Source organism: Salvelinus namaycush, chromosome 9 (genome assembly GCF_016432855.1).
Source record: "Salvelinus namaycush isolate Seneca chromosome 9, SaNama_1.0, whole genome shotgun sequence".
NCBI classification, from domain to species: Eukaryota; Metazoa; Chordata; class Actinopteri; order Salmoniformes; family Salmonidae; genus Salvelinus; species Salvelinus namaycush.
The window spans coordinates 25,959,594-25,986,068 of record NC_052315.1 but is presented as its reverse complement, the minus strand read 5'-3'; the positions used below and the strand labels follow the sequence as shown (position 1 = coordinate 25,986,068).

At 42.9% G+C, this 26,475-nt stretch overlaps 1 pseudogene; it reads left to right on the top strand.

Moving 5' to 3' along the window:
• The window catches only part of LOC120053210, a 39,782-nt pseudogene extending 14,977 nt beyond the window's left edge, over positions 1–24,805 (top strand).
• Positions 24,806–26,475: the final 1,670 nt, after the last annotated feature.

Here is a 26,475-nt window from a genome sequence, read left to right as displayed (position 1 = left end):
ATAAAGACTTAAAGGTTGAGACCGAGTCTGCGTCTCTCACATGGGTAGGCAGACCATTCCATAAAAATTGAGCTCTATAGGAGAAAGCCCTGCCTCCAGCTGTTTGCTTAGAAATTCTAGGGACAATTAGGAGGCCTGCGTCTTGTGACCGTAGCGTACGTGTTGGTATGCACGGCAGGACCAAATCGGAAAGATAGGTAGGAGCAAGCCCATGTAATGCTTTGTAGGTTAGCAGTAAAACCTTGAAATCAGCCCTTGCCTTAACAGGAAGCCAGTGTAGGGAGGCTAGCACTGGAGTAATATGATAATTTTTTATTGGTTTTAGTCAGGATTCTAGCAGCCGTATTTAGCACTAACTGAAGTTTATTTAGTGCTTTAGCCGGAAAGTAAAGCATTGCAGTAGTCTAACCTAGAAGTAACAAAAGCATGGATACATTTTTCTGCATAATTTTGGACAGAAAATTTCAGATTTTTGCAATATTACGTAGATGGAAAAAGCTGTCCTTGAAACGGTCTTAATATTTTCGTCAAAAGAGAGATCAGGGTCCAGAGTAACGCCGAGGTCCTTCACAGTTTTATTTGAGATGACTGTACAATCATCAAGATTACTTGTCAGATTGAACAGAAGATCTCTTTGTTTCTTGGGACCTAGAACAAGCATCTCTGTTTTGCCCGAGTTTAAAAGTAGAATGTTTGCAGCCATCCACTTCCTTATGTCTGAAACACAGGCTTCCAGCGAGGGCTATTTTGGGGCTTGACCATGTTTCATTGAAATGTACAGCTGTGTGTCATCCGCATAGCAGTGAAAGTTAACATTATGTTTTCGAATGACATCCCCAAGAGGTAAAATATATAGTAAAAACAAGTGGTCCTAAAACGGAACCTTGAGGAACACCGAAATTTACAGTTGATTTGTCAGAGAACAAACCATCCACAGAGACAAACTGATATCTTTCCAACAGATAATATCTAAACCAGGCCAGAACTTGACCGTGTAGACCAATTTGGGTTTTCAATCTCTCCAAAAGAATGTGGTGATCGATGGTATCAAAAGCAGCACTAAGGTCTAGGAGCACGAGGACAGATGCAGAGCCTCGGTCTGACGCCATTAAAAGGTCATTTACCACCTTCACAAGTGCAGTCTCAGTGCTATGATGGTGTCTAAAACCAGACTGAAGCATTTCGTATACATTGTTTGTCTTCAGGAAGGCAGTGAGTTGCTACGCAACAGCTTTTTCTAACATTTTTGAGAGGAATGGGAGATTCGATATAGGCTGATAGTTTTTATATTTTCTGGGTCAAGGTTTGGCTTTTTCAGGAGAGGCTTTATTACTGCCACTTTTAGTGAGTTTGGTACACATCCGGTGGATAGAGAGCCGTTTATTATGTTCAACATAGGAGGGCCAAGCACAGGAAGCAGCTCTTTCAGTAGTTTAGTTGGAATAGGGTCCAGTATGCAGCTTGACGGTTTAGAGGCCATGATTATTTTTATCATTGTGTCAAGAGATAGAGTACTAAAACACTTGAGTGTCTCCCTTGATCCTAGGTCCTGGCAGAGTTGTGCAGACGTCGAACTGAGCTTTGGAGGAATACGCAGATTTAAAGAAGAGTCTGTAATTTGCTTTCTAATGATCATGATCTTTTCCTCAAAGAAGTTCATGAATTTATTACTGCTGAAGTGAAAGCCATCCTCTCTTGGGGAATGCTGCTTTTTAGTTAGCTTTGCGACAGTATCAAAAATAAATGTCATTGTTCTTATTTTCCTCAATTAAGTTGGAAAAATAGGATGATCGAGCAGCAGTGAGGGCTCTTCGATACTGCACGGTACTGTCTTTCCAAGCTAGTCAGAAGACTTAGTTTGGTGAGGCGCCATTTCCGTTCCAACTTTCTGGAAGCTTGCTTCAGAGCTCGGGTATTTTCTGTATACCAGGGAGCTAGTTTCTTATGACAAATGTTTTTAGGGGTGCGACTGCATCTAGGGTATTGCGCAAGGTTAAATTGAGTTCCTCAGTTAGGTGGTTAACTGATTTTTGTCCTCTGACGTCCTTGGGTAGGCAGAGGGAGTCTGGAAGGGCATCCAGGAATCTTTGGGTTGTCTGAGAATTTATAGCACGACTTTTGATGCTCCTTGGTTGGGGTCTGAGCAGATTATTTGTTGCGATTGCAAGCGTAATAAAATGGTGGTCCGATAGTCCAGGATTATGAGGAAAAACATTAAGATCCACAACATTTATTCCATGGGACAAAACTAGGTCCAGAGTATGACTGTGACAGTGAGTAGGTCCAGAGACATGTTGGACAAAACCCACTGAGTCGATGATGGCTCCGAAAGCCTTTTGGAGTGGGTCTGGGTACTTTTCCATGTGAATATTAAAATCACCAAAAATTTGAATATTATCTGCTATGACTACAAGGTCCGATAAGAATTCAGGGAACTCAGTGAGGAACGCTGTATATGGCCCAGGAGGCCTGTAAACAGTAGCTATAAAAAGTGATTGAGTAGGCTGCATAGATTTCATGACTAGAAGCTCAAAAGACGAAAACGTATTTTTTTTTGTAAATTTAAATTTGCTATGTAAATGTTTGCAACACCTCCGCCTTTGCGTGATGCACGGGGGATATGGTCACTAGTGTAACCAGGAGGTGAGGCCTCTTACGTAAATTCATCAGGCTTAAGCTATGTTTCTGTCAGGCCAATCACATCAAGATTATGATCAGTGATTAATTCATTGATTATCTCTGCCTTGGAAGTGAGGGATCTAACATTAAGTAGCCCTATTTTGAGATGTGAGGTATCAGAATCTCTTTCAATAATGGCAGGAATGGAGGTCTTTATTCTAGTGAGATTGCTAAAGCGAACACCGCCATGTTTAGTTTTGCCCAACCAAAGTCGAGGCACAGACATGGTCTCAATGGGGATAGCTGAGCTGACTACACTGACTGTGCTAGTGGCAGACTCCATGAAGCTGGCAGGCTGGCTAACAGCCTGCTGCCTGGCCTGCACCCTATTTCATTGTGGAGCTAGGGGAGTTAGAGCCCTGTCTATGTTCGTAGATAAGATGAGAGCACCCCTCCAGCTAGGATGGAGTCCGTCACTCCTCAACAGGCTAGGCTTGGTCCTGTTTGTGGGTGAGTCCCAGAAAGAGGGCCAATTATCTACAAATTCTATCTTTTGGGAGGGGCAGAAAACAGTTTTCAACCAGCGATTGAGTTGTGAGACTCTGCTGTAGAGCTCATCACTCCCCCTAACTGGGAGGGGGCCAGAGACAATTACTCGATGCCAACACATCTTTCTAGCTGATTTACACGCTGAAGCTATGTTGCGCTTGGTGACCTCTGACTGTTTCATCCTAACATCGTTGGTGCTGACGTGGATAACAATATCCCTATACTCTCTACACTCGCCAGTTTTAGCTTTAGCCAGCACTATCTTCAGATTAGCCTTAACATCAGTAGCCCTGCCCCCTGGTAAACAGTGTATGATCGCTGGATGATTCGTTTTAAGTCTAATACTGCGGGTAATGGAGTCGCCAATGACTAGGGTTTTCAATTTGTCAGAGCTAATGGTGGGAGGCTTCGGCGTCTCAGACCCCGTAACGAGAGGAGTAGAGACCAGAGAAGGCTCGGCCTCTGACTCCGACTCGCTGCTTAATGGGGAGAACCGGTTGAAAGTTTCTGTCGGCTGAATGAGCGACACCGCTTGAGCATTCCTACAGCATTTCCCTCCAGAAGCCATGAGAAAGTTGTCTGGCTGCGGGGACTGTGCGAGGGGATTTGTATTACTATCTGTACTTACTGGTGGCACAGACGCTGTTTCATTCTTTCCTACACTGAAATTACCCTTGCCTAACGATTGCGTCTGAAGCTGGGCTTGCAGCACCCCCCTATTCTCGCCGTAAGGCGATCGTTCTCCTGTATATTATGAGTACAGCGATTGCAATTAGAAGGCATCATGTTAGTTACTACTTAGCTTTGGCTGGTGGTGGTCCTGACGAACCATGTCCAGATAAAGCGTCCGGAGTGAAACATTTGAATGAAAAAAAAAGTTGAGTGAGGGAAAAACAAAATATAAACGGTAATTAAAAGTAAAAACCGTAAAGTTGTCAGGTAGCAAAGTAAGGTTAGCAACAAAATGCACAGCAGCACGTAAACAAGTCTGCAAGTTGTGACCAGAAATGACACTACACACACACTGGTGTGTGTAATCAGTAGTGTAATAGAGTGTTTGCGTGCATAAATGTGATAATGAGGGGTGTTGAAAGGTGCCAAAGCAAACAAACAAAACGGCCACAAAAATGCCACAACCAAAATCTATCAGTCTGTCTGCATGGAGAGTCTCAATGAATGGGGAAGAGGTGTATTTATCCCGGGACACACTCGAGCCCAGGTGTGTCCCATTTCGCTGGCGACCCTCCCGGCTCCGCCCACCGACATCCTGCTAAGGAAAACAAGAGCAAAGAGAAAGAATTCAGCAGACCGAGTGGGAAGGTCGTCACCCCCCCCCCCCCCCAATAAAACTGGGGACCAACAAGGACCCCGGAACACCATACCAGTCACACAAACAAAATACTGCCCTGGATCCTAATAGAAGACCCAGCCTGCGTCCCAAATCCATAAGAGGGGTACGTGTTCACACTTCCACTTGCCCCAGCCAACCTCGTCCTCGCCAGACCTCAGCAACCTTTGCGCACAGGAAGCAACCTTTAAGAGGAAAGAAGAAAACGAGACCAGAAGGGAACAGACAGGAGCGATAGAACAGGACAAAAGCAAACATAAAATAACGGGTCAGTCACGTGAACATTCAGGAACAGGGTGCACGAGAGAATGTCATTGCTGACATGCTATCAGTCCCCCGATGTGCCACACATCGAGATGGAATGCTTGTAAAAATCAACACTGTCTCATTATCCTACGGTTGGGACACATCATGGACCTCAAGAAGGTGAGAGGATTGTGGTCGGTGTAGACCACAATCAGCACTACTCCCGACCCGACATATACACCTCAAAGTGTTGTAGTGCCCATATGAGGGCTAGTGCTTCTTTTTCCATGACCGAGTAGTTCAACTGATAATGGTTCAACTTTTTGGAAAAGAAACTAACAGGCCTCTCAACACCAGACACATCTGCTTGCAGCAAAACTGCACCTAAACTGCATGACTAGCATCCACCTGCAAGGTAAATGACAAATCCACGCGAGGAGCAGCCAGTACCGGAGTTGAGGTAAGCAACCGCTTTGCATCTTCAAAAGCCTGTTGACAACGAGAAGACCATACGTAAACAGCCTTAGCTTTCAGCAAATCTGTCAAGGGAGCAACCACAGTAGAGAGTTTCCTACAAAAACTACGGTAATAACCAATCATTCCCAAGAAACTAATCACTTCCTTTTTACTAGTTGGTGGTGGAAAAGCATCAATAGCTACCACCTTAGCCCGAACAGGACGCACTTCACCCTGCCCAACCACCTTTCCAAGGTATGTAACGGTCGCCTGAGCAAACTCACATTTAGCCAGATTGATCGTGAGGCGACCCACAGCTAGGCGGTCAAACAAGGCTTGAATACGGGACAGATGTATCTGCATATATCACTACATCATCCAGATAAACAGTGCACCTGGCCAGACCAGAGACAACCCTGTTCATAAGCCGCTGAAAAGTGGCAGGTGCATTACGCAGGCCGAATCTCGTAACCGAATACGAGTACAGACCAGAGGGTGTAATAAGGGCAGAGATTTCACGTGCCCTACTCATCAGTGGCACCTGCCAATAGCCCTTTAACAGGTCAAATTTTCTCACAAACTTAGCTGCTCCGACTTGATCAAGGCAGTCCTCCATCTGAGGAAGAGGAAATAAATCTGGCTTAATGACAGTGTTTACCTTACAGTAGTCCGTACAAAATCTGTTTGTCCCATCCGGTTTACTGACCAAGATACAGGGAGAATACAGACAACGCAGTTTCTCTGAAGGAACCTTATAGAACCGCTGACGAATGGGGTCAGCATCCCCAACGTCAATATCGTGTTCTATTAAGTTTGTAGGTGTATCAGAAAACAAACCTGGAAATCTCCGAATCAGACGACCATCTCTTCCCGCCCATCAACAGGTAGATGAGTGAGATGGCTGTCTAAAACATCCAGTGTCTCTGAATTTTTCAATCAATCGCCGGGACCAGGAACATCTTCCTCCCCATGCACAGACCTAGCATGACAAGAAACCAGCGAAATAACGGTATCGGCCAAAAGAACAGGTTTACCGTCATCTGTAGATTCCCGCTGTTCAGCCTCAGAGGAATGTGCATAATAGGGTTTTAACAGATTTACATGGCACAGTTGGTGTGCTTTTTGCTGTTCTGGAGTGGCAACTAGATAGTTTTGCTCAGTGCACTGGCGCACAACCGTATATGGACCTTGAAACTTAGCTTGAAAAGGAGAACCAACAATTGGCAGCAGAGCAAGAACCTGGTCACCTGGACTAAAGTGACGACGCTCAGTTCCCCCGATCAAATATTCCCTTCATCCTCTCCTGTGAAGATGATAGCTTCTCTTTAGCCATTTCACCAGCAGCGTACAGGCGTTGCCAGAAATCACACAATAAGTTAATAGGGACTGAGGGGGCTCGGGAGACTTCCAGTCATCCTGGAGAACAGATAAAGTCCACTCACCCTATGTCCAAACACAAGGTCATTTGGACTGAAACCCGTGCTCTCCTGTGAAACCTCCCTAGCGGCTAACCAAGGCAACCCCTCCCAATCCTTATCCATCTCAGTACAATAAGCTCTCAACAAAGACTTAAGTATTTGATGGAAACGTTCCAGCGCTCCTCGACTTTGCGTGTGATAGGCGCTAGACAAATTGTTTAATATGGAGCTGTTGGAGAACCTGACCAAACATATTAGAGGTGAAATTAGATCCTTGATCACTCTGAATGACCTTAGTTTCTCTCACTGTTTGGAATCCATGAGTCAAAGCTTTTAGCACAGACTTAGTGTTGACAGACCAGAGAGGATAGGCAGCAGGAAACCTAGTGGTCTGATACATCACAGTGAACAGGTAATTACTACCCTTATTAGAACGAGGCAGAGGACCAACACAGTCAATAATCAGATACTCAAAAGGTTGTCTGAGTACAGGAATAGGAAACAGTGGTACCGGCTTAATAGGTTGATTAGGTTTACCAGTTAATTGACAGGTGTGACAAGTTTTGATAAACTCAGAAACATCCCTCTTTAACCTAGGCCAAAAGAAATGTCTTAATATGCGATTGTAGGTTTTCCTCACACCCATATGTCCAGCAACGTCGTTGTGGGAAGTTGTCAACACCAACTCAAGAAGCTTAACTGGTACAACAACCTGACTAATAGCCTCCCCCACAAAACTACTACCATGAGACACCCATCAGGACATCCTCTTGGAGAAAATATCAAATGTGTCTGGGGCACGACCAAAAGAGGAGCGACCCCAAGGTAAATCTGGGTCACCTTCCCAGAGCAAACTCTCCCCTGAGAGCTTTCCTTCCCTAACCAGCTCTATCTGCTCTTGTTGCAGCTTGATTTTAGCACGCTCCAAATCCTGTTTAAATTCCAATTCCTTTTCGTACTTTACCCGATCATACTCTAGCTGTAACAGAAGCAGTTCTTTCTTCTGTTCAAAAAGAAGACTACTAGGGCTAACAGATGGAGCGGTCATTGTAATGAGACGGCGAGTCCTCAGCAGAGGCTGCCCCAGTGGTAACTTCAAGAATACATCAGATGTATTCTTATTCTATTCTCCATCAGATTGGCCTTCAATATCAACCTAACACAATTTTTTTTATATGTTTATCACTAATTTCTCATTTCAATCTTGTAGTGTTCAGCAATCTTCAACAGCTGTTCTTTATTACATAATTCTAACAGTTCTTCTTATGGAAAGCGAATTAACTCGTCTACGTAAGACGCCATAGTCACAAGAAAATACAAAAAAATAAAATCTTGCTCTTCCCCTCTGCTGAGCACACCAGACAAGAACACAAGATAAATGACAACCACACTGGGCACCACAGAAGAGATATATACAGTTGAAGTCGGAAGTTTATATACACTTAGGTTGGAGTCATTAAAACTCGTTTTTCAACCACTCCACACGTTTCTTGTTAACAAACTAGTTTTGGCAAGTCGGTTAGGACATCTACTTTGCATGACACAAGTCATTTTTCCAACAATTGTTTACAGACAAATTATTTCACTTATTCACTGTATCACAATTCCAGTGGGTCAGAAGTTGACATACACTAAGTTGACTGTGCTTTTAAACAGCTTGGAATATTCTGGAAAATGATGTAATGGCCTAAGAAGCTTCTGATAGGCTAATTGACATCATTTGAGTCAATTGGAGGTATACCTGTGGATATATTTCAAGGCCTACCTTCAAACTCAGTGCCTCTTTGCTTGACATCATGAGAAAATCCAAATAAATCAGCCAAGATCTAAGAAAAAAAATTGTGGACCTCCAGAAGTCTGGAGGAATGGGCCAAAATTCACCCAACTTATTGTGGTAAGCTTGTGGAAGGCTACCCGAAACGTTTGACCGAAGTAAAAAAAAAAATTTAAAGGCAATGCTACCAAATACTAATTGAGTGTATGTAAACTTTTGACCCACTGGAAATGTGATGAAATAAATAAAATCTGAAATAAATAATTCGCTCTACTATTATTCTGACATTTCATATTCCTAAAATAAAGTGGTGATCCTAACTGACCTAAAACAGGGATTTTTTACAGGGATTAAATGTCAGGAATTGTGAAACTGAGTTTAAATGTATTTGGCTAAGGTGTATGTAAACCTTCGACTTCAACTGTATATGGAGCTTCCCCAAAACCTACAATAACTCAACCCTAGTCTTCGTGCGGATTTACGGTGGGTAATTACGCACTGTAGCCCACTGGCAAAGGAAAAAAACACCCAGCACGCTGGCAGATTCCCCCAAGCCACTGATGTGCCCCCGAGACAACTGCTCAGTCCACGGCCACCACACAAAAATAACAAACAAAATGTACCAATGTACAAACCAATGTACTCTCTCCAACGCAGCACACAACGAACTATCGACCGCAGTGGCAAGTTTACCAAACAGGCAACCAATACTGGGCCTACCAATCATTGCAACTCAAAATCTGTAACAAAAGATTCAAACAAAGCACCTACAGAGTTTTCAAACATGAACTCCACGGTTTCTCCCAAACACAATACCTTAAAGATCCCGGACGAGCCTCCGCTTGTCACGAACCGGCTCGAAGTTCGTAACAAAAAGGGAGACAACGTGGAGATGAGGAATAACAAAATATATTTATCCTGTCATAGTGTATGTAGTACAGTGGCCTGGCTCTTTTTCATTCTAACTTTCCTCCTTGACTTGGCCCATACAGCTGGTTAGCCTGCATAAGTCAGGCATTGTACCTTCTACACACTGGTTTACAGAAGTAGATTTCAAGATTGTTATGCAATGCACTGGGTTAGTGAAGAATACAAATAAAGCTATGGGACTGATTAGTAATTGCTTCATGTACCAAATTAGGAGAGATTCTGCCGCAGTCTCAGGGCACAGTTTGAGAGGGAATGTTGTGATTTATTTCTCATGTCTCTCTTACAAGTGACATCAGTAAGGGATCATAGCTTTCATCTGGTCAGTCCATGTCTGTTTTGTACACTCGGTTGTCACGAACCGGCTCGAAGTTCGTATCAAAAAGGGAGACAACGTGGAGATAAGGAATAACAAAATATATTTATTAACTGAAGTAAACTAAATACAATTAACAATGGTGTGTGTGTGTGTGTGTGTGTGTGTGTAGTCATCAGTAGTGTGTTTGCGTGCATAAATGTGATAATGAGGGGTGTTGAAAGGTGCCAAAGCAAACAAACAAAATGGCCACAACCAAACTCTATCAGTGGAGAGTCTCCTCAAGGAATGGGGAACGTAGACGTATTTATGCCGTGTGGGAGGTGTTTTAAACTCTCCATTGATAGAGTTTAAAACAGACATGGACTGACCAGGTGTTTCCTCTACCTCAACATCGGACTGCAGGTAAGCTATCTGTCCTGTGATGTCTTGAGGCAGGGTTTGAAGAGAGGGATGTTATGCTGTAGCTCTTGAAGTGATGAGTTTCTCTTATCTCTTCACTGACTAAATAATAATGGAGAATGTTAAAAAGCCTCTGTCAACATACATACATACATACATACATACATACATACATACATACATACATACATACATATATATATATATACATACATACATACATACATACATACATACATACATACATACATACATACATACATACATACATACATACATACATACATACATACATACATACACTGTGTGACTGCCTGTTTAATTCTGGCACTGTATTACTTGATAGTCTGTGCTCTATTAGAACACATTCTAGAGGTAACATGTCTTTCCTAAGAACGGTGTGTTGCTCAGGACTGTGTTGGACCCAGTGACTGGAGACTTGTCTGATACTCGTACTCGATACCTGGGGTCGCGACCTGTGAAGCTCTTCCGGGTCAGGATGCAGGGACAGGAAGCTGTAAGTGGAAAGCGGTTTTGTTGGTGTGATTTTCAGGTGTTGGGAGCTGAAACATAACATTGTATTAATATCCTTTCTGATAGGGGTGTAACAGTTCACCAAACCCATGGTTCGGTATGTTTTGGGGTCACGTTTCAGTACAGTGGGAAAATGTAAATGCCATTCACAGTGTTCCTTGCATTTCTGTTGTGACCGGATTGTTATGTTGAGCCTCATGACTCCACTTTGTTGCTGCGTTTGTAACCGTGTAGGAATTGACTAGTTGTGAAGTCATAAATACTGGATGGATGCATTCATGTGATTTTGAACTTGCTGAGAAACACTGATTGGCTAATTGGCAACAAGCTGTCAACCATAAACTAAAAGTACAGCTATCACGCTTGTAAACAAATTATAGTTAAAAAAAACACATCAATAGATTGCTTTTTATAAAATAATGTTTTGTTGCATTTAACTGTCGAATGCTGTTATCAAGGCCATTTCCTTAGTAGATGATGTCGGAGGTCACAATGTGGGAGAAGTAGGTTCTCAGGATGATGAATGAGTTTCCCACTAGTAATTACCAGTTTGTTGGTCATTCAAGTGGATTCTTTCCAGTCGTGTGTATGTGTGTGTGTGTGTGTGTGTATACATGGTAAATTCACACTTGGTTACGAACCCACCATGCCACTGCCTCCTTCAGTGGCAGATGCGCACTTGTGACTCATAAAGGGGCCATATCTGTAGCATAGTACATCTCCCACTCCGGGCTAATGTGATGGGCTGTCACTGTTAAGGAAGCCCAACACAGGGAGCATTGGCCATTTTCATTGAAATCTTTGGTTTGCTTATATAGAGCGGGTACTAGCTGTTTGCTGAAATGGATGCATTAGGGAAGTTCGTAACGTGGCTCGAGCACTTTCACGAGGTGCCAAAATCCCCTATTCTCAAACACAGAGAATAGGCGCATATCCACGGCTATAAACCAAAGACTATAAATATAGCCTACCTATCGCTCTTGTAGTTTCTTTGGCCCAGTTAGCATCAGCTGCTTGAATGCAGAGGGGAGACGGTGTTTCTTTGTGTTTGTCTTCCTCCAGTTTACTGGGGTGATGTCTGTGTAAATGTGTCTACATATTTGAGGTTTTGGCACCTGCGTAGGCTATTCTCGTTGAGTGTGGCGACATACTGTTAACGTTTTATCCACAACTCTGTCCATCGCCGTTGTAATCTACTAGGAAGTCAAACTGTTCCCAAACTGGAGATTTAAACGATGATGGAGGATCCTCCTGGTTTATCCACCCCATCACTGCGCCTCACAAAAGGACAGTTTGAAATGTGCCAGTTAGGATTAGAATTTTGATTACAATTGGCACATAGGCTCTAGCCAGCTATGCCTCAACAGGCACAGCCTACAATGCAGTGTTTATTTATGTATTAATTCAGGTTCACAGTGCGGACCACACCGAGATCCCCATACCGTTAGGTACGAATGCGTGTACAGTTACATCCTTACTCTCCGGCCATATATCCCCTCTATCTCCTCTAGGTGTTGGCCATGTCTAGCCGCTCCTGGCTGAGTTACTCTTACCAGTCCCGCTTCCACCTGACGCCCCTGTCCTATGAGACTCTGGAGTACGCCTCAGGCTTCGCCTCTGAACAGTGTCCTGAGGACATTGTGGCCATCTCCACCAACACCCTGAGGTAGACAGACACACTCATACTCACTAAAAACCTAAATTCCATTTGCATTCATCCATAATGAGGATGTCTTCATTGGCAAGATTTGAAGACAGGGAAGTTATGCTGTTGAAATTAGTCTTCATGTCCCTTCTGACAAACCAATGGAGAGAGCGTAAACATCTCTGATCTCAGCATTTACAGAGATCACATCTCGTTTTGTCATTCCCCCTGAAGCATAGTAATTCTCAATTATAGCACTGATATTAAACTTATGAGGGAAATGTCCCATTACTTTTTCTCAAGTTATTCATGTTCCCGTTATGCCATTAATATCTTGTGATACTGCCTTTGTCTCCCTCTTAGGATTCTGGCCTTGGAGAAGCTGGGTGCCGTTTTCAACCAGGTGGCCTTCCCCCTGTAGTACACACCTCGCAAGTTTGTCATCCACCCAGAGACCAACAACTTGATCCTCATAGAGCCTGATCACAATGCCTACACAGAGGCCACCAAGGCCCAGCGTAAGCAGCAAATGGCAGAGGTAGGGTTCTGACCAACAGGGTTCGATGGACTGAGAGGGTGGGAACAGGGTGTCTTTGACTGAGGCTACATGTTGTACACCCAGGCTTTGTAGCTTGTGTAGGCTGATATTATGAAAGTGGTGTTATAAGATACGTAGGGCTGGCACAATTACTGTGTAACCGACGGTTATGGATGAAGACTGTAAAATAACCGTTCTAACTGTTTTTGTGCGGTTGAGTCCTGTTTCTGCTGTAACATGGACTACAGTAACGTGGACTCTACAACGTGATGAAACTTTGTTGCGCCTTGCTGAAACAAGCAAGGTCTTGTAGCAAACAAGTCTTTGGTTGCCTAGACAACACCCCCATGCCTGCAGTATATGCAGTCAATAGCGGAGTAGAGGAGAAAATGTGCACCTTTAAACAAAAAATATACAGTACCAGTCAAAAGTTTGGACACATCTACTCATTCAAGGGTTTTTCTTTATTTTTACTATTTTCTACATTGTAGAATAATAGTAAAAACATCAAAGCACCATCACACCACCTCCATGCTTCACGGTGGGAACCACACATGCGGAGATCATCCGTTCAGCTACTCTGCGTCTCACAAAGACATGGCGGTTGGAACCAAAAATCTCACATTTGGACTTATCCGACCAAAGGACAGATTTCCACCAGTCTAATGTTCATTCCTTGTGTTTCTTGGCCCAAGCAAGTCTGTTCTTCTTATTGGTGTCCTTTAGTAGTGGTTTCTTTGCAGCAATTCGACCATGAAGGCCTGATTCAACCAGTCTCCTCTGAAGTCTGTTTTGCTTGAACTCTGAAGCATTTATTTTGCCTACAATTTGAGGCTGGTAACTCCAATGAACTTATCCACTGCAGCAGAGGTAACTCTGGGTCTTTCTTTCCTGTGGCGGTCCTCATGAGAGCCAGTTTCATAGCGCTTGATGATTTTTGCGACTGCACCTGAAGTAACTTTCAAAGTTCTCGAAATGTTCCATATTGACTGACCATGTCTTAAAGTAATGATGGACTGTCGTTCTCTTTTCTTATTTGAGCTGTTCTTGCCATAATATGGACTTGGTCTTTTACCAGATAGGGCTATCTTCTGTATACCACCCCTACCTTGTCACAACACAACTGATTGTCTTAAATGCATTAAGAAGGTAAGAAATTCCACAAATTAACTTTTAACAAGGCACACCTGTTATTTGAAATGCATTCCAGGTGACTACCTCCATGAAGCTGGTTGAAAGAATGAGAAGTTTGCAAAGCTGTCATAGTTTGGAATCAGAACTGTCATTCAGGGCAGGGTATGAGAGGGATGTCATGCTGTTGTAATGAGTCCTCATGTCTCTTCTCAGAATAAATAATAATGGAGATAGTTTAAATACCTCTGATCACTGCATTATACACAGAGGCCACAGAAATTGACATGGGGAATCAGACTGATGGGAAATACTTTGGTTACACATGCTGATCTGTCTGTTCTGTCCCTGCAGTGTGACGGTTTGCCAGTGGAGGTGATGACTGGTGGGGGTGGCCCAGGACATGATCCTTAACCCCCGCTCTGTGGGAGGTGGTTTCATCTATACCTATCGGCTGGGAGGGGGAGGGGACAAGCTGGAGTTTATGCACAAGGTGAGTGACAGAAGATATGACTAATCCAGTGGTTTCTGGCTCTGGCTGGTTGACCACAGCTGTGTGCACAGGAATTCTCCAGCTGTTATTTCAGGAAGGTCATAATTGTGCTGAGAGAGTCAGAGTACTATCATACTTGCCACCACCCCCTCCCCTTTACCCAACTCCCAGAGGGACAATGGTTACTTTGTTGAACCCTTTTCCAGTCATATCAGTATTCTACACTTTATTAATAGAATCAGAAACTTGACGCTTTCACATATGACCCTGTCTTTTAAAGATTACGTTTAATTCACATGTCAATGACGAATAAACACTGTTGTTGAGATGGTACATTAATAGGGATATGCATATTTCCCTTCCAAGACTATTGGATACATATCTAGATATATGGGCTTCGATACAATATAAGAATAATACGTTTTAGTTTGAAACGATTCGGTGCGATACGAGAGAAGATTTGTTGCGTAAACACATTAATTTTCCATTCTAAATTCAAATCTGCTGCTGATGGAGCTCATGGGCTGTGTGTGTAAGTGATGTATGACTTTGGTGTATGTACTATGTAGGCACCTTAGCTGAGCCATAAAGGAGACTAGGCATCTATCACCTCATTATCAGATTAGGTGGGGCAATGTAGCCTATTTTTTGGGGGGGGGTTGCCCCCCACTTTGGTTCTGAAATCACCATCATCCGCTAACTAACTTGTGCTAGTAATGTATCAATATTTATTGTTTACAAATTAGCTATGGCATAAGCCCTATTCGCATGGGACTAGTATTACTAAAGAACATGTGTGTGTGTGTGTGAGATATACACACACAACCATTCAAACGTTTGGGGTCACATAGAAATGTCCTTGGTTTTGAAAGAAAAACACTTTTTTGTCCATTTTAAAATAACATCAAATTGATCAGAAATACAGCGTAGACATTGTTAATGTTGTAAATGACTATTGTAGCTGGAAACGGCTGATTTTATTTTTATGGAATATCTACATAGGCGTACAGAGGCTCATTATCAGCAACCATCACTCCTGTGTTCCAATGGCACGTTGTGTTAGCTAATCCAAGTTTATCATTTCAAAAGGCTAATTGATCATTAGAAAACTCTTTTGCAATTGTTAGGACAGCTGAAAACAGTTGTTCTGATTAGAGAAGCAATAAAACTGGCCTTCTTTAGATTAGTTGAATATCTGGAGCATCAACATTTGTGGGTTCGATTACAGGCTCAAAATGGCCAGAAACAAAGACCTTTCTTTTGAAACTCGTCAGTCTATACTTGTTCTGACAAATGAATGCTAATCCATGTGAGAAATTGCCAAGAAACTGAAGATCTCGTACAACGCTGTGTACTACTCCCTTCACAAAACAGCGCAAACTGTCTCTAACCAGAATATAAAGGAGTAGGAAGCCCCGGTCCTCAACTGGAAGCTTCATTAAATAGTACCCGCAAAACACCAGTCTCAACGTCAACAGTGAAGAGCCGACTCCGGGATGCTGGCCTTCCAGGCAGAGTTGCAAAGAAAAAGCCATATCGTAGAGTGGCCAATAAAAATAAAAGATTAAGATGGGAAAAAGAACAGACACTGGACAGAGGAACTCTGCCTGGAAGGCCAGCATCCTGGAGTCGCCTCTTCACTGTTGACGTTGAGACTGGTGTTTTGCGGGTACTATTTAATGAAGCTGCCAGTTGAGGACTTGTGAGGCGTCTGTTTCTCAAACTAGACACTCTAATGTACTTGTTCTCTTGATCAGTTGTGCACCGGGGCCTCCCACTCTTTTTTTTTTTTGTTAGCAGCGACGCTATTATTGTGTAACTCCGGTAGGGTAACATCTGAAAAATAGTGCACATGTTAGTGTGTACTAGTGCTCGACCAGTCGGCGAAAGCCAACATCACCCACGACAGAGAACGGTTGATTGTCAAGGGCAATGAATTCCATTATCTTGGCGTTAATGGATTTCACCTTAGTTGTCTCGCTGAAATGTTGTTACTCTTTCAAATGACTGCTCAACTTGTTGACTGCTCGATCCACACAGCAGACATTGTGGGTTAGAAAAGCTGTGTTGCACGTGTAGCGCAAAATTTTACGTGGCGTCATTACGCCTACGTTATATAGGTATGCACATCAGCTTTGACATCGGTTTTGCACATTGACGTTAAACTAGACATCGGGCTGATGTTGGCATTTTTAGCTAATATCGGCCGATTCTGATATATCGTGCATCCCTAATATGAGCACAACTTTGGATTTCACCCCATCTCAAAATCGAATGGTTTTGACCGTTAGGTAGTTTTTATGGAGTGATCTTCTCCTTTCGCTTTGGCCATGCAGTGCTCCTCACAAAAGTGATTGCTGTCCTCCTTATGAAATTATGAGCTTTACCCTGTATATCTAAAAATGACCATATACACTGATTTGTTTAAGGCAAAACTACCAAAAGTGTTGCTGATAGTGAAACTAAACAATCCAAATAAAATATATTAAGCCCTGTTCAGCAGGTATAGCAAGAAGTGAGTTGTCTCTGGTAGCTTACTTTTGCATTTGAATTCAGAAGGTGCCGCGCAGATGTTGCAGATCAGGAACAGAACCTTGCGTTGGTCAGTGCGCAGAGCACGGGGCTGGGCTGGGCGCAGGGCTGGGCTGGGCTGGCCGCGGGGCTCAGTTTGATTAGGCTAATGATATTGCCTGAGGTTGTTCGGCAAGCAAAATTACTTGTAGATCAATAACAAAATGAGGTATTTTCGGAAGTTACAAAGATTGTAATATGAGCAAAAACTAACTTGTGAACCGGCAATTCGTAACGTTTGAATACATTTTCTGACCGACGCATGCTACGTTTGGATCGGTTTGGGGTCTGTATGTGGACACCCCTTACAATTAGTTGATTCAGCTATTTCAGCCACACCTGTTGCTGACAGGTGTATAAACTCAAGCACCCAGCCATGCAATCCCCATAGACAAACACTGGTAGTAGATTGGCCCGTACTTAAGAGCTCAGTGACTTTCAAAGTGGCACCGCCATAAGATGCCACCTTTCCAACAAGTCAGTTTGTCAAATTTCTGCCCTGCTAGAGCTGCCCCGGTAAATATTAGGTGCTGTTCTTGTGACATGGAAACGTCTAGGGGAGTGGTGTAAAGCTCGCCACCATTGGACTCTGGAGCAGAGGAAATGTGTTCTCTGGAGTGATGAATCACGCTTCAACATTTGGCAGTCCGACGGATGACTCTGGGTTTGGCAGATGCCAGGAGAAAGCTACCTGCCCGAATGCACAGTGCCAACTGTAAAGTTTGGTGGAGGAGGAATAATGGTCTGGAGCTGTTTTTTCATGGTTCGGGCTAGGCCCCTTACTTCCAGTGAAGGGAAATCTTTACGCTACAGCATACAATGACATTCTAGACGATCCTGTGCTTCCAACTTTGTGGCAACAGTTTGGGGAAGGCCCGACCTTACTAATGCCCCTGTGGCTGATTGGAAGCAAGTCCCCGTAGCAATGTTCCAACATCTAGTGAAAAGCCTTCCCAGATGAGTGGAGGCTGTTTTAGCAGCAAAGGGGGGACCAACTCCATATTAATGCCCATGATTTTGGAGTGAGATGTTCGAGGAGCAGGTGTCCATATCCTTTTGGCTATGTAGTGTATCTTGAACATTTATAACAGGGACTGATACGTATTGGTGGGTTGTTACATCCCTATAAATGAATGTTGTTTTGATTGTCAGACTCCAGTGGAGAACGTTTCTCTGGCCATCGCTCCGTTCCAGGGCCGTGTGCTGGTGGGCGTTGGCAAACTGCTGCGCATCTACGACCTGGGCAAGAAGAAGCTGCTGCGCAAGTGTGAGAACAAGGTGAGACGGGGAGACTGACGTCTCTTTCTCACACACACACACCTCAGTCCTGAGTTCTTCACCTCCAGTGTTGGCTCAGTTGAAAGTTAGATGCAAAAAAAAATGTGTATGTGTATATATAGGGGGAGGGAGAGAGGGACTCTACTGTGTTTTGATTTTATCCCTGGTATGTTTTTGGTTTCACACTCAATTACCAATAGATCCTGAAGTTTGCTATTCTTACATGTTACAATGTTGACAAAGAGGAAGTGTCTGCTGGAAGACTAACCTAAATACTAACTTTAGGTTAAGGTCTCAAAGTAATCAAGGTAACCACTTGAATTATTAGTGATTGGGAAGATGATTGCTTTGTAAGAATCTCCTTTCAAAAGCAAAGAGGGCAAGGATAAAAGGCCACCTTATTATGCATTGTACCAGAGGACATTTTACCATGGTCAACCTCTTGTTTAGGTTCCACACCTTTCAAATAAAATCCATATGGCAGTAGTAGGTCAGATGATGACTGATATTTAGTTGTTTAATGATGTCATCTGTCTCGTTTCCAGCATGTCCCCAACCTGGTGACTGGCATCCACACCATCGGTCAGCAGGTCATAGTGACTGACGTACAGTCTGTTCTGGGTGCGCTACAAGCGTAGCGAGAATCAGCTGATCATCTTTGCCGACAACACCCATCCTCGCTGGGTCACCACCGCCTGCCTGCTGGACTACGACACCATGGCTTCAGCTGACAAGTTTGGCAACATCAGCATTGTATGTGGTCGCTCTTTATTGTTCCTTTCTGACAATGATGTTGGGTGTTATACTGTTTTGTACCTTTTCTGTAGACGCCTCACATTAACAGTTTGATCCAGTTGATGATATTTCAATGATGCCACAAACATATTGAAGGCTTTTATTGCGGGAGATGATAGTACTTACACTTTGTACCTTCTTAGGTGCGTTTGCCCCCCAACTCCAGTGACGACGTGGATGAGGACCCAACTGGGAACCAGGCGTTGTGGGATAGGGGTCTGCTGAACGGAGCCTCTCAGAAGGTATAGTCTTTCTGTTCCCCTGTCACAGCATCACAGCTCTGTAAAGACAGGAGCTCAGGGGAACTCTGCTTTTGTCTTATTAAGAACTCTGTCTGTTTGTCTCTCTGGATCAGAGTTTGTCTTGGTGGTGTTGTGGTTTGCCTCATCCCAGACCCGGCCTATAACAGACCTGCTGTTTTTAGGAGTAACCTTTTTTTTAGGTAGTCAGTGGGAAATTCCCTCCACTTTGACTTATTATGGGCAAGTGGTAAAAAGGGTGCATGTAAGCAGTGTTTTCTGGGTGGGGAGTGTGAAGTGAGTAAGAATGTTTCTGTAATGGCCATGTCTGTCTGACCCTGTACCATGTCTCTTGTTCTGTGTCAGGCTGAAGTGATCATGAACTACCACATCGGGGAGACGGTGCTGTCACTGCAGAAGACCACACTGATCCCCGGCGGCTCAGAGTCTCTGGTCTACACAACACTGTCTGGAGGCATCGGCATCCTGGTGCCCTTCACTTCCCATGAGGTACCTGACACACACACACACACATTAACCTCTCTAGGGTACGTGAGACGGTAGCGTCCCACCTCTTCAACAGCCAGTGAAACTGCAGGGCGCCAAATTCAAAACAACAGAAATCCCATAATTAAAATTCCTCAAACATACATGCATTTTACACCATTTTAAAGATACACTTGTTGTAAATCCAGCCACAGTGTCCGATTTCAAAAAAGGCTTTACAACGAAAGCAAACCAAACGATTATGTTAGGTGAGTGCCTATTCACAGAATAACACAGCCATTTTTCCAGCCAAAGAGAGGATTCACAAAAAGCAGAAATATAGATCAAATTAATCACTCTGTTAAAAGATTTTATCAAGGTTTAAGATAAATGATTAAATAATTCTACCCGGAAACTTAACCATTAGGATTAGAGGTTATGTAGCATGGACAAGGAGTAATTAAAGCTGATAAACTTAAGTCCAAATAGGTTGGACTGGGAAGAGAGGAATGTATGTGTGTGCCGAAAGAAAACAAAGAGGAGCCTTAACCTATGTTTGAACCGACCCAGCTATAACTCTGGGGAGATAGGACAGGGAGCGCCCCTCCAGGTTTCCCGTATCTGGGGGGGACTGGAACTGTCAGCTGAGTGGTAATAAACTGTGGTGAGACTCCAGGAGAAAAAGAGAGAATCCAAATGTTAGTGTGTATGTATGTGCGTAGGTTAAGAGAAGGTTATAAAAGGAACGTCTTTGTATATGTACAGGAGAGCTCTCGCAAATAAACTTGGATTTGATCAATTGTGAGCTGGGAATTCTGTCTGTTTCATTTAAAACCAGAACTTTACAACCTCTGGGTTGCAGACCGATTTAAGATAATTGAAATTTATGAACATTGATTACAAAATTCTATAACACTAACCTTTGATGATCTTCATCAGATGACACTCATAGGACTTCATGTTACACAATACATGTATGTTTTGTTCGGTAAAGTTCATATTTATGTCCAAAAATCTGAGTTTATATTGGCGCGTTACGTTCAGAAGTTCAAAAACATCCTTTGATTTTGCAGAGAGCCACATCAATTTACAGGAATACTCATAATAAACATTGCTAAAAGATACCACTGTTATGCATGGAATTTTAGATGCACTTCTCCTTAATGCAACCGCTGTGTCAGATTTCCAAAAAGCTTTACGGAAAAAGCAAACAATGCAATAATCTGAGTCGGCGCTCAGAGCCCAATCAAGACACAAATATATCCGCCATATTTTGCAGTCAACAGAAGTCAGAAATAACATTATAAACATTCACTTACCTTTGATGATCTTTATCAGAATGCACTCCCAGGAATCCCAGTTCCACAATAAATGTTTGTTTTGTTCGATAATGTCCATCATTTATGTCCAAATTCCTCCTTGTTGTTCTAGCGTTCAGTACACTTTCCAAACTCACGATGCAAGTCCAGCGGAAAGTACGGACGAAAAGTTTAAAAAAGTTATATTACAGTCCGTAAAAACATGACAAACGAAGTATTGAATCAATCTTTAGGATGTTTTTAACATAATTCTTCAATAATGTTCCAACCGGAGAATTCCTTTGTCTTCAGAAAAGCAAATGGAACAGGAGCTACCTCTCATGTGAGCATGGTCAGCTCGTGGCTGCTGGCAGACCTCTGACTCATTCCCCTCTCCTTCGGCCCCACTTCACAGTAGAAGCATCAGACAAGGTTCTAAAGACTGACATCTAGTGGAAGCCTTAGGAAGTGCAACATTACCAATATCCCACTGTATCTTCAATAGGAGCTGAGTTGAAAATCGACCAACCTCAGATTTCCCACTTCCTGGTTGGATTTTTTCTCAGGTTTTTGCCTGCCATATGAGTTCTGTTATACTCACAGACATCATTCAAACAGTTTTAGAAACTTCAGAGTGTTTTCTATCCAAATCTACTAATAATATGCATATTCTAGCTTTTATGGCTTTGTAGCAGGCCGTTTACTCTGGGCATGCTTTTCATCCGGACGTGAAAATACTGCCCCCGACCCCAAAGAAGTTAAAGACCTAAAGTACACATCATCTGTATTGAGAACTGTCTTCATTGGCAGAACTTGAAAACAGGGGAGTTATGTTCATAGAATAAGGAATTAGAATACTAGAATGTACATGAACCTTCTTATGATGGGATCTAGGTCAGGGAGTTGGTCAACCATGGTTTGCCAGTGCTGTGATAAGATATTGTGTAAAATAATGAATTTGATGAATTTATCAGCACTGTATGTTTGTTAGCTAGCTAGCCAGACAGTTTGAGGAATGTTTCCATACATTTTTCTAATTAACTGCCAACATATTCCATTCAAACAATAAATTCAATCCACAGCCTGGCTGAAATCAGTTGATGATAGGACTTCGACAAGTTGTAATGCAACAAGTACTGATATTGTACCATATAATGGTACCCACAGCTTTCCAAGAAAACAACACTTTTGACATTTGTAATTTGTTTACATATATTTTAGAGGCTATTTGTATACATTTGTATAAAACCTTTATAAACTGTATTTATAATTATGACTATTTTAGGTTGACAATTCTATTACACAATTTCTGTTATCACATTCATTTTATTTTCCTTTAAGTAAAATCAGGATTTATGCCACTACTGCCATTAATTCCTATTAGAGTGGTTTGGATTTGTCCCTGACCAATATGGCTGCCATTTTCATCCCATTCTGGAACTTTGAAGGTTGATGACATAGCCCCTCTAGTAATTTAATAGGCTATGGCTATGTTGTTGAAGTGATGTCATGTCTCTTCTCTGACAAACCAATGAAGAGAGCTTAAACATCTCTGATGTCAGCATATACACAGATCATCCCTCGTCTTTTTCTCATTCATTCCTGAACCATTTGACTTAATATAATGTATGTGAATGTTTTGATATATTGATGGCACTTATTAATCTATGGTGTGCCTCTTATCTGTCCTCAGGACCATGACTTCTTTCAGCACTTAGGGATGCACATGCGCTCAGAGTTCCCCCCTCTGTGTGGGAGGGACCACCTCAGCTTCCGCTCCTACTACTTCCCTGTAAAGGTGGGTACTAACTTATTTAAGATGACTTACTATTTCCATAGGATGGTGGGACAAAGAAAGCCACACATTATACTCCCTGCTACTAATTCCTCAGCATGTAAATGGAATGTGTACAGAGGACACCACTATGTTTACAAATGGTGTCTGGTACCAAATCCACTGGGTGAAATGTTATGCCAAGAACCAACTGTTGTGTGTGTGTGTGTGTGTGTGGGGGGGGGGGCTCTTTCCAAGTCCAGTATATTTGGCAAGATCATTAGACATGCTGTGAATTAAGTCTGTGTCGAACATGATAGCAGAAATAAATCAGAAGCCTTGTTCTTTGGCCATCCAGACAGTCTGCCAACTGTATCTGATCTTCTTCCTCTGTCCTGTCTATCTGTGTGTCTGCAGAATGTGATAGATGGAGATCTGTGTGAGCAGTTCAACTCCATGGACCCCCACAAGCAGAAGAGTGTTGCTGAAGAGCTGGACCGTACACCACCTGAGGTCTCAAAGAAGCTGGAGGACATCCGCACACGTTATGCCTTCTAGAACCCTCGTGTTCTGTACATGCACAAATACACTCACACATACAAACTGTCATTTACAACAACTGACATGTTGAGACTGTGCTGCGTGGTGGAAATCAGCAGCACACCTGTTCCGCTGTGTTAACATGAAGAGGAGGTGGGAGCTGACGAGAAGTCGGCAGAACAAATTTCTCGAAGTCTTCATCTGTAGGTGCTCAGATTTGTCCTTTAGGCCCTGATTTGTTTTAGGCCTATAAATACTATAATACTAATAATAATCTATGGTGAATATTTACCCTGTGGTTTTCACTCATAGGATGCCATTCAAACCTAGCTGGATTCTTTAGAATGTATCATGTGTATATCATCACTGCTATCGACGCATACAGGAGCATTGATTGGGTTTTAATGCGTGTGACGCATGGCCTAGTAAACCCTTTGATATAATTAGGTCAACTGTTTTTGAAATGATCCATTTTGAGTCTTTTTGCTGTAATTGAGTGCCACAAATGAAAAGGACTTTGTTTTCTTTTTGATGTCAATTTTAATCCTAAAAAGATTTTGGATTCTCAAACAGCTCTTTTTTTATGGGCTTAAAAGGTATATTCCTTGCTGGACAAATTGTCCACATCTATTGTACAAGATTACAGGATTGTGTACAATAGCAAGTAATACAGCTGGATGGTGAACCTTTTTCCCCTTAATAGTCCTGTAAACTTCAAATAACAACCACAATCACCACACTAGATGAGACACCATTCCATATTAGTCATGGGAAAAGGGGAGCAGGCTATTTTGTAAATAAAGTACTGCCTTGTCTGTGTCCCTATAGCTATGTTCCCATTAACTAGCCTAGTGTTTTTTTAATTCAATTCTTTTTAGAAAGTTTGCATAAAAAATGTGACAACCGCCTGCTAGGGTGTTTCCATTTAACTATCTTGTCCATAAAAACAGCTGGTCGTAATGTCACACAAAAAAAATATTCTTTCACAACCTACAGTAGCTAGGTTTCCATCCAATTGGCAAGATTTTCATGTGAATATTTTAAAATCCTCCAAAATAATGTGCAGTTTCCCACCAAAGATGTTTCCATCAAATGGACTTGTTGCAGATAAAAGCCTGTGCATGATGGTGCACAAAAAAATACCTTTGCGATTAAATTCCCATGTCCCCCAAACATTATTTTAATGGGATTCTATTGCATTTTCAACTACTGATGGTTTTCTCACAAAAAATGTTTACGTTATATAGCGAGTGTGCCCACTCTGGTCTATCTGAATGCATGGAATAGCCTTCATTTCTCAGAACAAGAATAGATTGACGAGTTTCAGAAGGTCTCTGTTTCTGGCCGTTTTGAGCCTGTTATTGAACACACAAATGGTGATGCTCCAGATACTCAACTAGTCTAAAGAAGGCCAGTTTTATTGCTTCTTTAATCAGGACAACAGTTTTCAGCTGTGCTAACATAATTGCAAAAGAGTTTTCTAATGATCAATTAGCCTTTTGAAATGATAAACTTGGATTAGCTAACACAACGTGCCATTGGAACACAGGAGTGATGGTTGCTGATAATGAGCCTCTGTACGCCTATGTAGATACTCCATAAAACATCAGCCGTTTCCAGCTACAATAGTCATTTACAACATGAACAATGTCTACACTGTGTTTCTGATCAAATTGATGTAACTTTAATGGACAAATGGTGCTTTTCTTTCAAAAACAAGGACATTTCTAAGTGACCCCAAACCTTTGAATGGTTGTGTGTGTGTATATATAACTGACCCCAAAGTTTTGAACAGTAGTGTGTATACTGTAGGCAGCAGCCTCTAATGCAGGGGTGGGCAAACTTTTTGGTTCGAGGGCCACATCGGGATTTTGAAATCCAAGAGGGCCCCATTTTTGTTGAGGACAAATTGTTAAAATCAATTTGCAGGGATGATACATTGATGTGGCTGGCTTCCGAGTTAAGCGGGCATTCTGTTAAGCAGTGCGGCTTGGCTGGGTCGTGTTTCAGAGGACACACGGCTCTCGAGCGTCACCTCTGCCGAGTCCGTACGGGAGTTGCAGCGATGGGACAAGACTAACTTTAAAAAATAAAATAAAAATGTCCCTTTATTTAACTAGGCAAGTCAGTTAAGAACAAATTCTTATTTACAATGACGGCCTACCCCGGACAACAGTGAGCCAATTGTGCGTCACCCTATGGGACTCCCAATCACGGCCAGATGTGATGCAGCCTGGATTCAAACCAGGGACAGCAGTGATGCCTCTTGCACTGAGATGCAGTGCCATAGACCGCTGCGCCACTCAGGAGCCCACTCGGGAACTACCAATTGGATACCATGATATTGGGGACAATAAAGGGGTAATGTCTCGCGGGCTGGATTGAAGTGCCCGGCGGGCCGGATATGGCCCGTGGGCTGTACTTTGCCCCCCCTTGCTCTATTGTGCTAGTGATGGCTATTTAACAGTCTGATGGCCTTGATATAGAAGCTGTTTTTCAGTCTCTCAGTTCCAGCTTTGATGCACATGTACTGACCTGGCATTGTGGATGATCGAGGGATGAACAGGCAGTGGCTCGGGTGGTTGTTGTCCTTGATGATCTTTTTGGCATTCCTGTGACATCGGATGCTGTAGGTGTCCTGGAGGGCTGGTCGTTTGTCCCCAGTGATGCGTTTGGCAGACCGCACCACCCTCTGGAGAGTCTTGTGGTTGCGGGCGGTACAGTTGCCGTACCAGGCGGTGATACAGCCCAACAGGATGTTCTCAATTGTGCATTTGTAAAACTTTGAGGGTTTTAGGTGCCAAGCCAAATTTCTTCAGTCTCCTGAGGTTGAAGAGGCGCTGTCTTCACCACACTGTCTGTGTGGGTGGACCATTTCAGTTTGTCAGGGATGTGTACGCCGAGGAACTTGAAGCTTTCCACCTTCTCCACTGCGGTCCCGTCGATGTGGATAGTGGGGTGCTCCCTTTGCTGTTTCCTGAAGTCCACGATCATCTCGTTTTGTTGACGTTGAGTGAGAGGTTATATTCTTGGCACCACACTCCCAGAGCCCTCACCTCTTCCCTGTTGGCTGTCTGGTCATTGTTGGTAATCAAGCC